Below are 13,701 nucleotides of genomic sequence, written 5' to 3'. Positions count from 1 at the left end.
GGGTTCAAGGGATTCTCCTGCCTCAGCCTCCTGAGTAGCTGGGATTACAGGCATGTGCCACTACCCCCGACTAATTTTGTATTTTTAGTAGAGGCGGAGTTTCTCCACGTTGGTCAGGCTGGTCTTGAACTCCCAACCTCAGGTGATCCACCCGCCTCGGCCTCCCAAAGTGCTGGGATTACAGGCGCGAGTCACCGCGCCCGGCAAGTTTTCTCATGTCTAATCCCAGTTACTTACCTTATACCATTAGATACTATTTTAGAAATGTGTGAAGTATTTGAAAAATTTACACGTGACCCTTCTTTTTGTAGAAACCAAGTTATCCCATTTGCCTCTTTTGTACACATTAGGACTCAGACATAAAGAAAAGACAAACTCAGAGGAAAATTACCAAACAGATGCCTCTGGAATATTCGCATTTTGCATTCTCCTCAGCCCAAATAGCTCCTGGTATACTTAGGAACTTTTTTTTTTTTTTTTTTTTTTTTTGAGACGGAGTCTCACTCTGTTGCCCAGGCTGGAGTGCAGTGGCACAATCTTGGCTCACTGCAAGCTCCACCTCCCGGGTTCACGCCATTCTCCTGCCTCAGCCTCTCCGAGTAGCCGGGACTACAGGCGCCCGCCACCACGCCTGGCTAATTTTTTGTATTTTTAGTAGAGACGGGGTTTCACCGTGGTCTCGATCTCCTGACCTCGTGATCCGCCTGCCTCGGCCTCCCAAAGTGCTGGGATTACAAGCATGAGCCACCGCGCCCGGCCAGGAACTTATGTACTAGAAACAACAAAGCTGACCTGCACATAGGGAGAGCCTATTTATGCAAAAAATTTAAAAATTAGCTGAGTGTGATGGCGCATGACTGTAGTCCCAGGTACTTGGGAGGCTGAGGTGGGAGGATCGCTTGAGCCCAGGAGGTCGAGACTATAGGGAGCCATGTGTGTGCCACTGTATTCTAGCCTGGGTGATAAAGCAAGACCCTGTCTCAAAAAAATAAAAAATAGGCCAGGCACAGTGGCTCATGCCTGTAATCCCAGCACTTTGGGAGGCCAAGGTAGGTGGACTGCTTGAGCCCAGGAGTTTGAGACTAGCCTGGGTAACATGGCAAAAGCCTATCTCTACAAAAAATTAGCTGAGCATGGTGGTGTGTACCTGTAGTCCCAGCTACTTGGGAGGCTGAGGCAGGAGCATCACTTGAGCTCAGGAGGTTGAAGCTGCAGTGAACCCCGATTGCACCACTACATTCCAGCCTGAGTGACAGAGCAACATATTGTCTCAAAAATAAAAAAAAAAAATTAAAAGCTGACTTGCATTTAAACTTTAGATTTTCTTTCTAGTAACATTAATAAGCGAATTAGTTCACTTTCTCAAGATTTTACTTCAAATCATCTTCCTTTTTTTTGTTTTCTTTTTGTGGAGATGAGGTCTCACTGTGTTGCCCAGGCTGGTCTCAGGCTCCAGCAATTCTCCTGTCTTGGCCTTCCAAAGTGCTGGGATTACAGGTGTAAGCCACCACACCTGTCCCCATCTTCTTTAAGAGTAGACTACAAGAACACCTTCTAAAGCTTTTATGTAGGCAAATATGAAGCAGTGGACTTATTTTTTTATTTTATTTTATTTTTAGATGTAGTCTCACTCTGTCGCCCAGGCTGGAATGCAGTGGCTCGATCTCAGCTCCCTGCAACTTCTGCTTCCTAGGTTCAAGCAATTCTCCTGCCTCAGCCTCCCGAGTAGCTGGGACTACAGGTGTGCACTACCACTCCTGGCTAATTTTTTGTATTTTTAGTGGAGACAGGATTTCGCCACGTTGGCCAGGCTGGTCTTGAACTCCTGATCTCAGGAGATCTGCCCACCTCAGCCTCCCAAAGTCTTGGGATTACAGATGTAAGCCACCACACCCAGCCTGAGGCAGTGGATTTAGAGGGAAAAAAACCTCAATTGTATTTATGATTATATTTACAACTATATATTAATTATATTTATAACTGTATGATCTCTGAGGCATCAAAAGCCAGGAATGGGGTCCAAGTGGCCTTGGAGCCTGCTTTCTGAAGACAAGGACCCTATGTACTGCTCTCACATAGGGCTGAGAAAATGCCAAGGATCACTAAGGAAGGAAGAAAAGAAAATATTTTCTGGCTGGGCGTAGTGGCTCACGCCTGTAATCCCAGCACTGTGGGAGGTCGAGGCAGGCGGATCACCTGAGGTCAGGAGTTTGAGACCAGCCTGGCCAACATGGTGAAACCTCATCTCTACTGAAAATATAAAAATTAGCCAGGCGTGGTGGCGCACCTGTAATCCCAGCTACCCGGGAGGCTGAGGCAGGAGAATTGCTTGAACCTGGGAGGTGGAGGTTGCAGTGAGCCGAGATTGCACCACTGCACACCAGCCTGGGCGACAGAGCAAGACTTCATCTAAAAAATAAATAAACAAAAGATTTTCTTGTCTTTATGGTAAATCTTGATGTGTCCTACTTTATGGAGTCAGCTCCAAAGACGAAGGAATAGAAGGCCAAACAAAAGGGATAGAATGTTTGAGGCTGGAAAGAAACAAGCTGAGGGAAAATATGATGACAGGCTGTGAAACAGTTGAGGTGATAAAAATAAGGCCAGGCTGGGCGCGGTGGCTCATGCCTGTAATCCCAGCACTTTCAGAGGCCCAGGTGGGCGGATCACTAGGTCAAGAGATTGAGACCATCCTGGCCAACATGGTGAAATCTTGTCTCTACTAAAGATACGGAAATTAGCTGGACATGGTGGCGTGTGCCTGTAATCCCAGCTACTCAGGATGCTGAGGCAGGAGAATCGCTTGAACCTGGGAGGCGGAGGTTGCAGTGAGCCGAGATCGCACCACTGCACTCCAGCCTGGCGACAGAGCGAGACTCTGTCTCAAAAAAAAAAAAAAAAAAAAGGATCTGGTCCTTAGCCTCACATACAGGACCAGAAACCCAATGTGGTTTGTACCCTAAGAGCAGATTCCTTCCTCGGGGACTTGTCAGGTACACAGGCACTTGCTAGATAAGCAGAGTGCTGTTACCAACAGGCAAGTGGACCAGTGTCCTCGTGCTGGCAAAAGGCATATTGATCCCTTATAGGAGAGCATTTGGGAAAGCCCAATTGCTAGAAATATTTGATGAGCAGTTAATTAGATTAAGCAGTGTTAGTTACGTAACTTAAATGTTTAGTGTCACCCTCTATGGATGCTGGAATTAGATTGTTCGGGATTCAAGTCTAGTCTTGGTTTCTTATTAGCTGTGTGGTCTCTGTTGAATTAGTAACAACTCAACTATAGATTTCTCTTCTATAAAATGGGATAATAGGTTGGGCATGGTGGCTCATGCCTGTAATCCCAGCACTTTGGGAGGCCAAGGCAGGCGGATCACCTATGGTCAGGAGTTCAAGACCAGCCTAGCCAACATGGTGAAACCCTGTCTCTACAAAAATACAAAAATTAGCCAGGTACGATGGTGGGTGCCTATAATCCCAGCTACTCAGGAGGCTGAGGCGGGAGAACTGCTTGAACCTGGAAGGCAGCGGTTGCAGTGAGCCGAGATCACGCCACTGCACTCCAGCCTGGGTGACAGAGGAGACTCTGTCTCAAAAAAATAAATAAATAAAATGGGATGATCACTGTGCTTGATACAGCCATAAGGATTAGACAAGAAAATGCAAGTAAAGCTTTTTTATTATTTTTTTTGGAGACAGGGTCGCATTGTCCACTGTTGCCCAGGCTGGAGTGTGGAGTGCAGTGGCGAACTCTGCTCACTGCAAACCTTGCCTCGGCATTCTGAGTTGCTGGGACTATAGGCGAGTGCCAACACACCCGGCTAAGGTTTTTTGTTTTTTGTAGAGATGGGGGTCTTACTATGTTGCCCAGGCTGGTCTCAAACTCCTGATGTGAAGCAATTCTCCTACCTCAGCCTCCCAAAGTGCTGAGATTACAGGCATGAGCCACTGCGCCTGGCCAGAAATCATTATCCTATGATTCTCAGGAGAACAGTTGTAATTCCAAGATCTTCCTTGGCTCCTATTGTTACCCCTGTAAAGCTTGCAGTAATTATGATCATTTACATGTTTTTAAAAAAACTCTTTAATCAAGATAATCAACAAATGAAGGGGAGACATGTTGATTTTCTAAGACACAATGAGCAGGGAATCTTCCTGCCCTCTTTGGGGTAAGGAAGTTACATGTGAACACTCTGGTTTTCTCTATACCTATTGAGAACATGTGTGAGACATGATGCAGCTCATCAAGTAATTATTGAATACTTGCTGTGTGCAGCTTCCTGTTCTAGGCACTGGAGATTCAAAGATGACTCACGATGTGTTTCCTGCCCTTGGACTCAAAATTTAACTAGTAAAACTGGTTAAAACAAACACAGAAAAAATTAATGCAATAACTGTTATAGTGGAAAGAAATGAGCTCGCAGCTAAAGGAGTAAATCACTCCAGGAGTATCTCATTTCAGCTGGGTCTAAAGGATTAGCAAGGCATTAACAAGTGACACGAAGACATGTAAGGTGAAGAGCCATGATCAAAGACATAAAAGTCTACAAGAGTATTTGGGGGACAGTGAGTCATCTTACACCATCGGATGAGTGTGTATAGTGATGCTAAACCTTTAAAGACATTTGGAAAGCTTTCATTGTCTACCAGCATCAACTGCCAAGCCTAACCACTTCTAACATTTTAATTTTTTTTCCCCAAGATGGAGTCTTGCTCTGTTGCCCATCCTGGAGTGCAGTGGTACAATCTTGGCTCACTGCAACCTCTGCCTTCCAGGTTCAAGCGATTCTCCTGCTTGAACCTCCCAAATTGCTGGGATTACAGGCACGCACCACCATGCCCAGCTAATTTTTGTATTTTTAGTAGAGATGGGTTTCACCATGTTGGCCACCACCATGAGGTCGATCTCCTGACCTCACGATCCACCTGCCTTGGCCTCCCAAATTGCTGGGATTACAGGCATGAGCCACCAAGCCCGGCCTCTTCTAACATTTTAAAGACTCATCCTTCCATATCATCTCCTGCCTAGACTATAGGAGTTTTTTTCCTTATTAATGTCTGCTTTTTTCAGACCCCTGTGAAAGCTTTATTTATTTATTTATTTATTTTTGAGACGGAGTTTTGCTCTTGTTGCCCAGGCTGGAGTACAATGGCATGATCTTGGCTCACCACAACCTCCACCTCCGGGGTTCAAGCAATTCTCCTGCCTCAGCCTCCCAAGTAGCTGGGATTACAGGCATGCGCCACCATGGCCATCTAATTTTGTATTTTTAGTAGAGACAGGGTTTCTCCATGTTAGTCAGGCTGATCTCGAACTCCCAACCTCATATGATCTGCCCACCTCAGCCTCCCAAAGAGCTGGGATTACAGGCGTGAGCCACCATGCCGGCCTATTATTTATTTATTTATTTATTTATTTATTTTGAGGTGGAGTCTTGCTCTGTCGCTCAGGCTGGAGTGCAGTGGCGAGATCTTGGCTCACTGCAGCTTCCGCCTCCCAGGTTCAAGCAATTCTCCTGCCTTAGCCTCCTGAGTAGCTGGGACTACAGTTGTCTGCCACCATGCCCAGCTAATGTTTTTGTATTTTTAGTAGAGATGAGGTTTCACCGTGTTAGCCAGGACGGTCTCGATCTCCTGACCTTGTGATCTGCCCGCCTCAGCCTCCCAAAGTGCTGGGGTTACCTCAGCCTCCCAAAGTGCTGGGGTTACCCCGGCCAGCCATATTTATTTTTTACCTCTCAGCTCAAATGACTGCTCTTTAAGGTATAAAGGACTGTTGCTAGACCTATATCCAATGTTTTAGAAGTTGATTTTGTTTTCTGTGCTGTTACTTACTTTTCCAAACATGCATGGATCACCCTTTATAATCCATCTCTATATTTTTCATTTTGCAAAACACCTTCATGTCTGCCTTTTCAAGTGATGCTCACAGCTCTATTTGATGAGCCAGGCAGTTTTGTCCTAAATTCAGAAATGGCCGGGCGCGGTGGCTCAAGCCTGTAATCCCAGCACTTTGGGAGGCCGAGGCGGGCGGATCACGAGGTCAGGAGATCGAGACCATCCTGGCTAACACGGTGAAACCCCGTCTCTACTAAAAATACAAAAAGTTAGCCGGGTGTGTTGGCGGGCGCCTGTAGTCCCAGCTACTCGGGAGGCTGAGGCAGGATAATGGCGTGAACCCGGGAGGCGGAGCTTGCAGTGAGCCGAGATCGTGCCACTGCACTCCAGCCTGGGGCACAGAGCAAGACTCCGTCTCAAAAAAAAAAAAAAAAAAATTCAGAAATGAAGTGACTTGCTCAGGGTTGTCCAGCAACTTGTTGGCAAAATCAGAATGAGTACAGTAGTCTCTCCCTTGTTCACAGCTTCACTTTCTGCTATTTTCTGCTATTGGTTACCCATGGTCAACTGCAGTCTGAAAATACTAAATGGAAACTTCCAGAAATAAACAATTCATAAGTTTCAAATTGCACACCATTCTGAGTAGAGTGGTGAAATCTCACAACATCCTGCTGCATACTGCCTGGAATGTGACTTGTTCCATTGTCCAGCATACCCATGCTGTGTACACTACCTATTAGCCACTTAGCAGCCATCTCAGTTATCAGATTGATAACACATACTATATATAGGGTTCAGGACTATCCTTGATTTCAGACATCCACCAGAGAGCTTGGAACATATCCCCCATAAAAAATGGGGGACTGTAGGCTTGGTGTGGTGGCTCACGCCTATAATCCCAGCACTTTGGGAGGCTAAGGTGGGTGGATCACGAGGTCAGGAGTTCGAGACCAGCCTGACCAACATGGTGAAACCCCTGTCTCTACTAAAAATACAAAAATTGGTGTGGTGGCGTGTGCCTGTCATCCCATCTACTCAGGAGGCTGAGGCAGGGGAATCACTTGAACCTGGGAGGTGGAGGTTGCAGTGAGCCAAGATTGCGCCACTGCACTCCAGCCTGGGTGACAGAGCGAGACTGTTTCAGGAAAAAAAAAAAAAAAGAAAGATGGGATCTCACTCTGTCGCCCAGGCTGAAGTGCAATGGCGTAATCATAGCTCACTGCAGCCTTTAACTCCCGGGCTCAAGCAATCCTCCTGAGTCTCTAGGACTACAGGCACATGCCACCATGTCTGGCTAATTTAAAAAAAAATTATTTATAGAGACAGGGTCTCACTATGTTGCCCAGGCTGGGAAGGGCTTTAATTGTGGAAACTTCAGGCTCTCAGGCAGACAGCAGAGGTATTTAGGTGATGACTTATTAATCTGTAAGTATGTCCTGAATAACTGCTGAGGACCCAGCTCTATGTTCGAGGTTAGGTAATACCAGAGATAGATAGAGGATGTCCCTAGCCCTCGAGTGCCTTCTATTTCGTTTTATATTAGTGTGGAAATATCAGACTAAACCTCGAGTATTAGTAGGTAAAAGTCAAGGATGAAAAGGGAAGTGTAAAGGTATAGGCTACAGGTGTGGAAAGAATGGAGCGTCACTGGACATCACAGTAGTCATATGAAACTGCATGCTAAAGTGAGCATGACTTTCAAGCCTCTGCTTCTAGCCTTTACCCACTCTGGCCCAGGCTACTCTTGCTTTTTTTTTTTTTTTTTTTTATATGGGGTCTCACTCTGTTGCCCAGGCTATCGGGCAGTGGTGCAATCACGGCTCACGCAGCCCTGACCTCCCGGGCTCAAGTTATCCTCCTGCTTCAGCCTCCTCGGTAGCTGATGCTACAGGTGCACACCACCATGCCCAGCTAATTTTTGTATTTTTTGTAGAGATGGGGTTTTGCCATGTTGCCCAGGCTGGTCTCGAACTCCTGAGCTCAAGCAATCCACCTGCTTCAGCCTCCCAAACTGCTGGGATTACAAGCGTGAGCCACCAGGCCCAGACTCTTGCTTCTTCTAATGGTAACTGCAGGCTCCTCCCTGCTTCCGGCCTCCTCCCTCTCACAGCTGCCAGAGTGACCTTCCCAAAGCACACACGTGATCACAAAACCCCCCTGCTTCAAGCCCACGGGTGGCTCCCCAGTACCCTGGGATAAATTCCAAACTCCTCAGCCACTCCACAAGGCCTCCCATGACCAAGCTCCTGCTCACCCCCTCAGCCTCATCTCTAACTGCCCCCTCTGGCCCCTGGGGATTCAGCTTGCTTGCTTCCTCCACCAGTCTGACCTCAGTCCTCTCTCCCTCTGTTGTCCCCTCCTCAGGCTTCTGTTCCATTCCTTAATTGGGATCCTGGTGGTGAAAGTGCATTCTAAAGCTCTATGCCCCATGGGGGGACTAGGGAGAGTGTTTTTGAGTTTCCAGGCTTCTTCCACACTGAACATATGGTACTTTCACACTCAAAGTGCTTTTCAGGTTGCTTTTGACATAAGACAAGGCCACCAGTTGGGGAGGTGTATTTAAGGGAAACCAGAGCTAGAGACAGATTTTAGAGGTATTCATCAAAAGATATTTCTGGACCACTTACTCTGTATCTGGCCTTGGGTGCTGGGCATAGCAAAGGCAGATGCAGCCTGAACAAATAGAGAATTGGCTGGCGCCACGCCAGACCTGCTGAATTAGAATCTCCAGGGAAGTTCTCAGGTGAATCTTAAAACTGGGTAAGTTGGAAAGCCCTAACCTGATTTCATTTGTAAGACATATCCAGGATAGGCAAATCTGTAGAGACAGAAAGTAGATTAGTGGTTGCCTGGGGGTAGGGAGGAGAATATGGAAGCGCAGGGATGACAGCTAAGGGGTGCAGGGTTTCTTTTTGGGTTGATGAAAATGTTCTAAAATTGTGGTAATGGCTGTGCAACTCTGAATATACTAAAAGCCATTGAATTGTACACTTTAAGTATTTATTTTTTTGAGATGGAGTCTCACTCTTCACCTAGGTTGGAGTGCAGTGGCGTGATCTAACTCACTGCAACCTCCGCCTCCCGGGTTCAAGAGATTCTTCTGCCTCAGCCTCCCAAGTAGCTGGGATTAGAAGCATCCACTACCATACCCAGCTAATTTTTGTATTTTTTAGGTAGAGACAACATGGGGTTTCACTATGTTGGCCAGGCTGGTCAGGAACTCCTGACCTCAGGTGGTCCACCTGCCTTGGCCTCCAAAAGTGCTGGGATTACAGGCATGAGCCACTGCACCTGGCCAAATTGTACACTTTAAATGGTTGAATTGCATGGTATGTGCACTAAATCTCAAAAAGAGCTGTTTAAAAATAAATAAATAAAAATAAAAAGGCTGGGTGTGATGCCTCATACCTGTGATCCCAGCACTTTAGAAGGCCAAGGTGGAAGGATCACTTGAGGCCAGCCTGGGCAACATAGCGAGACCACCTCTTTAGCAGGGCATAGTGGTGTGTGCCTATAGTCCCAGCTACTTGGTAGGCTGAGGCAAAAGGATCCCTTGAGCCCAGGAGTTCAAGGTTACGGTGAGCCATGATCATACCACTGCACTCCAGCCAGGACAACAGAGCAAGACCCTGTCTCAAAAACAAAACAAAACACTTGGACCAAGTTCTAGAGGGAAGGTACCCACCTCAGACCTGGGTGGTTACTCCGTAAAATTGTCAACATATATTATGAATGTATGTTCCAGAGGGTACAAAGTAAATAAGCAATTGCAGGCCAGGTGTGGTGGCTCATGCCTGTAATCCCAGCACTTTGGGAGGCCAAGGTGGGTGGATCGCCTGAGGTAAGGAGTTTGAGACCAGCCTGACCAACATGGAGAAACCCCGTCTCTACTAAAAATACAAAATTAGCCGGGCATGGTGGCACATGCCAGTAATCCCAGCTACTCGGGAGGCTGAGGCAGGACAATCGCTTGAACCCAGGAGGCGGAGGTTGTGGTGAGCTGAGATCATGCCATTGCACTCCAGCCTAGGCAACAAGAGTGAAACTCTATCTCAAAAAAAATAAAAAATAAAGTAAAAGCAATTGCAGTGAAGTGTGATTAGTCTTATAGAAGGGAACGCGCAGGCTCCTGTGACAAGAGCAGGTGGGCGTGCAGCTTCTTAAATAAATATATGGGCCAGGTGCCGTGGCTCACACCTGTAATCCCAGCAGTTTGGGAGGCTGAGGCGGGTGGGTCACTTGGGGTTAGGAGTTAGAGACCAGCCTGGCCAACAAGGTGAAACCTCGTCTCTACCAAAAATACAAAAATTAGCTGGGTGTGGTGGTGGGCATCTATAATCCCAGCAACTCCAGAGGCTGAGGCACAAGAATCGCTTGAATCCGGGAGGCAGAAGTTACAGTGAGCCGAGATCGCACCACTGCACTCAGCCTGGGCAACAGCACAAGACTCCATATCAAAAAATATATATATTTAGGGCATTTAATTGGGAGGATTCTGATGGCTGGGATGTGGGTACAGAGGAAAGAGTAAGGATGAGGCTCTGTTATATGGCTTGGGTACCTGGGAAATTGGTAACCGCTAGAGCTGTTGGAGGAGAAACAAGTTTTGAGAAGATGTGGAGTCTGATTTTGAGCATGTTAAGTTTGAAATGCCCCAGATATTCAAAAGGAAGTATCCAGTAAGCAGTTGGATGTGGGGGTCTGGAAGCAAGGTAAGAACCATGTGAATGATTGGCATGCAGCCTCAGCATGTGGATGGAAGCCAGTGGAATGGGGAGATCTTCTAGGGGTATGTTTTGAGAGAGGAGGAAAGGGCCTAGAATGGAACCCTGTGGGGTGATTTTTATTTTTTAAGTAGAGACAGCATGGGGTTTCACCATGTTAAGACATGCCTGAGGAGGAGAAGGTTGTAAGGAGATTGAGGAGACAGCTAGAAATCTAGGCGTTGCGTATAGCAATTCAGCTGCTCTCAGTCAGCATTCACTGAGTGTCCATATGCCCTGTCTATCTGGAGACAAGTGAGACAAGTGAGACTTGACCCTTGACATTAAACTCAGGGTAGTGGCCATCACCCAATTGCCATCAACCTTCTGAAACAAGAGACCCCTTTCTCGCAGGCCGATGTCAGTCCTATTTTCTAAATGATAGATTGTGCTTCATTAGCAGTTTATATGAGGCACTGGAGTCCTTCCCAAGCTCACCATCCTGTATCACCCAGGCCCAGAAAAGCCAGGCCTTGCAGCCAAGCCAAGAGCCTTCTGTCCATAGGAGATGGATGGCCTGAAAGGTCACTCCAGGAGTGTCTGGGGTGGGGACGGGGGTATGGAGGGAAAGGAGGGTCATGTCATATGTCTGGGGTTCAGCAAATTGTACCCACATACCAGGCACAGAAACATACAAGGAAGGCACCCCCGCTCTGTGGGCGAGACAAAGCAGCAATCCTCTTCCCACATGCCAACCCATCTGCTTCTTTGCCTTCACAAACGTGCCTTTTTTCTTTCTTCTTTTTTTGGTCCTCTGCAGCTTGGAATACATGAGGAAGAAGAGTGGGAGACAGGAGGAAAGGTAAGGTTGGGAGAGGGCAAAAGGAAAGGAGGGGAGTAGAGGGAACACTCTATCGATTGCCAGCACAATAAACTGTATCATGGACTACTTCAGCCTGGCCTCTGTTTTGCATTGTGTGCAGATCAGTTTCCTCTGGGCAGAGTCTCCGAGATGATGGCCAAGGTGACTGTGGCCTCAATGGACTTAACTGATAGGGCACTTCTCAGTGTGTCACAGGCCTTGGAAGCCCACTTCCATCTGTCCCCTCAGAGGCTGGGCAGACACTTTCCCTGCCCTGATACCTTTGACTCATGATGGTATCGTCAGCTGCCCATCACCTGGGGCAGGGGGCTCCCAACTGTCCTCAGTCCCAGACAGCAGGAACACGTGCCTCCCTGACCCACATGACAGCAAGGTAGGGGGTGGGAGAATGCTATGGTCAGGTTTGCCCTGTGGGAGGCCCCTGTGAGGCAGAGGGGGTCGGGAGAGATATAGAGGTGGGAGGACAAGGGTTCTCCCTGCCCCTCCACCATCTCAGGGACCTGGGCATGGGCCTGGGTGTAGGAGGCCATTCAGCCTGCCTTCAAGCCACTGATGGAGAGAGGCCGATTGGCTGTCCTGGGGTTGATTCATGCTGCTCTGAGCCAGATAGGCATCATGTGCTTCACCTGGCTGTGCTCACAGTGCCTTCATTCTAGCTTCTGTCCCCTTCTGATCCTCACACCCATGCCTAGCTAGAGCTGAATACTAGGCTCTGGCCTCAAGACTCTGCAGAGCACAAAGAGTCCAGGGTCTGTCCCTTCCCAGCATTGGAGAGCAAGGATTCTTAGTGACAACTCCAGTGGACCACTTAGCTGGGATGATGACATTTTTCCATCCTCCATTTCTTGTTCAAGCCCTGCCCTCTCCTGTGTACTGAGCTGTAAGCTCATGCTGGCTCAGTCACCCCCATCTGCACTTTCCCAGGACCTGGTCAACCAGTGTTCACTTCCTCTTTCCCCCCTATGACAGGCTATGCTTTTGGTGCAGGTGGATAGCCCTGCTCTACCAATGGGCCTCTTGTGGGGGCCTCAGGACTGAGGGCTGCTAGGGGTGGTTCTGGGATTGCCGGCCTCCTGCAGGGACCCCTGGGGCAGGCCCCAGCTGTGGCCAGCCTTGGGTGCTGGCCTGGTCTCCATCATTTGTTTGCCTCCTCTGCCCCATGCTGCTCCAGCTGACCACCCCAAATACTGAGCTGCACCATCCTGTGCCACCCTTTGTTACCCAGAGAGCAAAGAGCCGCGCCAGTGTGCAGAGGGCTGCCTGCCTGCCCCTGCCCACCCTCACCCCAGCGTCTGGAATGAGCCACCTGCATCCACACAGGTGCTTCCTGTGCTTCTTCCTGTTGCCGTTTTTCTGCTCAGCTTGGCTTCCCCAGCAGGTGGTTAAGGCCCCAGCCAAACCTCTTCATACCTAGCTCTAAAACACTGGGGGGCAGGGCTCCCTAGGGATCTGGGTCACCCTCCAGGGGACTGTTGGCACCTCACTGGCTCTTCCTGAGGGCAGGCTCCCCAACGTGACACGTCCTGCACAGGCCAAGCTGCTGCCACAGGTACTGGGACATCAGAGTAGCCTCAATGAGTGGGGGAGGCACTGCCTGTGCACCATCTCCTTGCCCCTGGATACTGGAAGTGCTGAGGGAGAGGGGAAGGGTGGAGAGCCTGTTTCTCTAGCCACAGGTGTGGGCCTCCCTCAGCCCCTCCTTAGAACAGCCCTGCCATCCTGAAGTCCCACCCCACACTCCAGTTCCTCACACAGGACTCAGCCTTCTGGGGTTAACAGATTCACTGGCCAGGCAGCTCTGGGGCAAGGTGAGGCGGGGCAAAGACAAGCCCTCTCCTGGGATCTCTGCTTCCTGAAGCAGCACAGGTTGGCTGGCTGTTGGGGATCACAGAGTTCAGGCACGTTTGTTATTACAGAGGGGGAGACGGCTGGGGAGGGAAGGGACTTGCTGTCTTGGGTCACAGGTTAGCCTCCCAGGTCCCAGCTCTTCCCCTCCGCAAGGAGCTCCTTTCCCCTGCCACCCAGCCTCAAGGAGCTCCTTCAGCCCCCTCTGCAGAAAGCTGCCCAGGCTGCAGAAGACCCAAACCTGGCATCTGCTGACGCAGATCTGCTGCCCCCTGGTGGGCAGAAGCTCCAGCCACCCCCGTGCCTCCTTTCCCTTCCTGTTTTTCCTTTCCCTTCCCCTTTGCTCCCAGGCCACAGCCTGGGATTGGCACGCTTTGGTGTTTTCTGGGCCAACTCCAGTTTAGCTCCACCTTGGGCCATAGTTCCCAGGCC

This window comes from Hylobates moloch, unplaced genomic scaffold (assembly GCF_009828535.3).
Source record: "Hylobates moloch isolate HMO894 unplaced genomic scaffold, HMol_V3 SCAFFOLD_6, whole genome shotgun sequence".
NCBI lineage: Eukaryota > Metazoa > Chordata > Mammalia > Primates > Hylobatidae > Hylobates > Hylobates moloch.
This window is presented reverse-complemented; position numbering follows the sequence as displayed.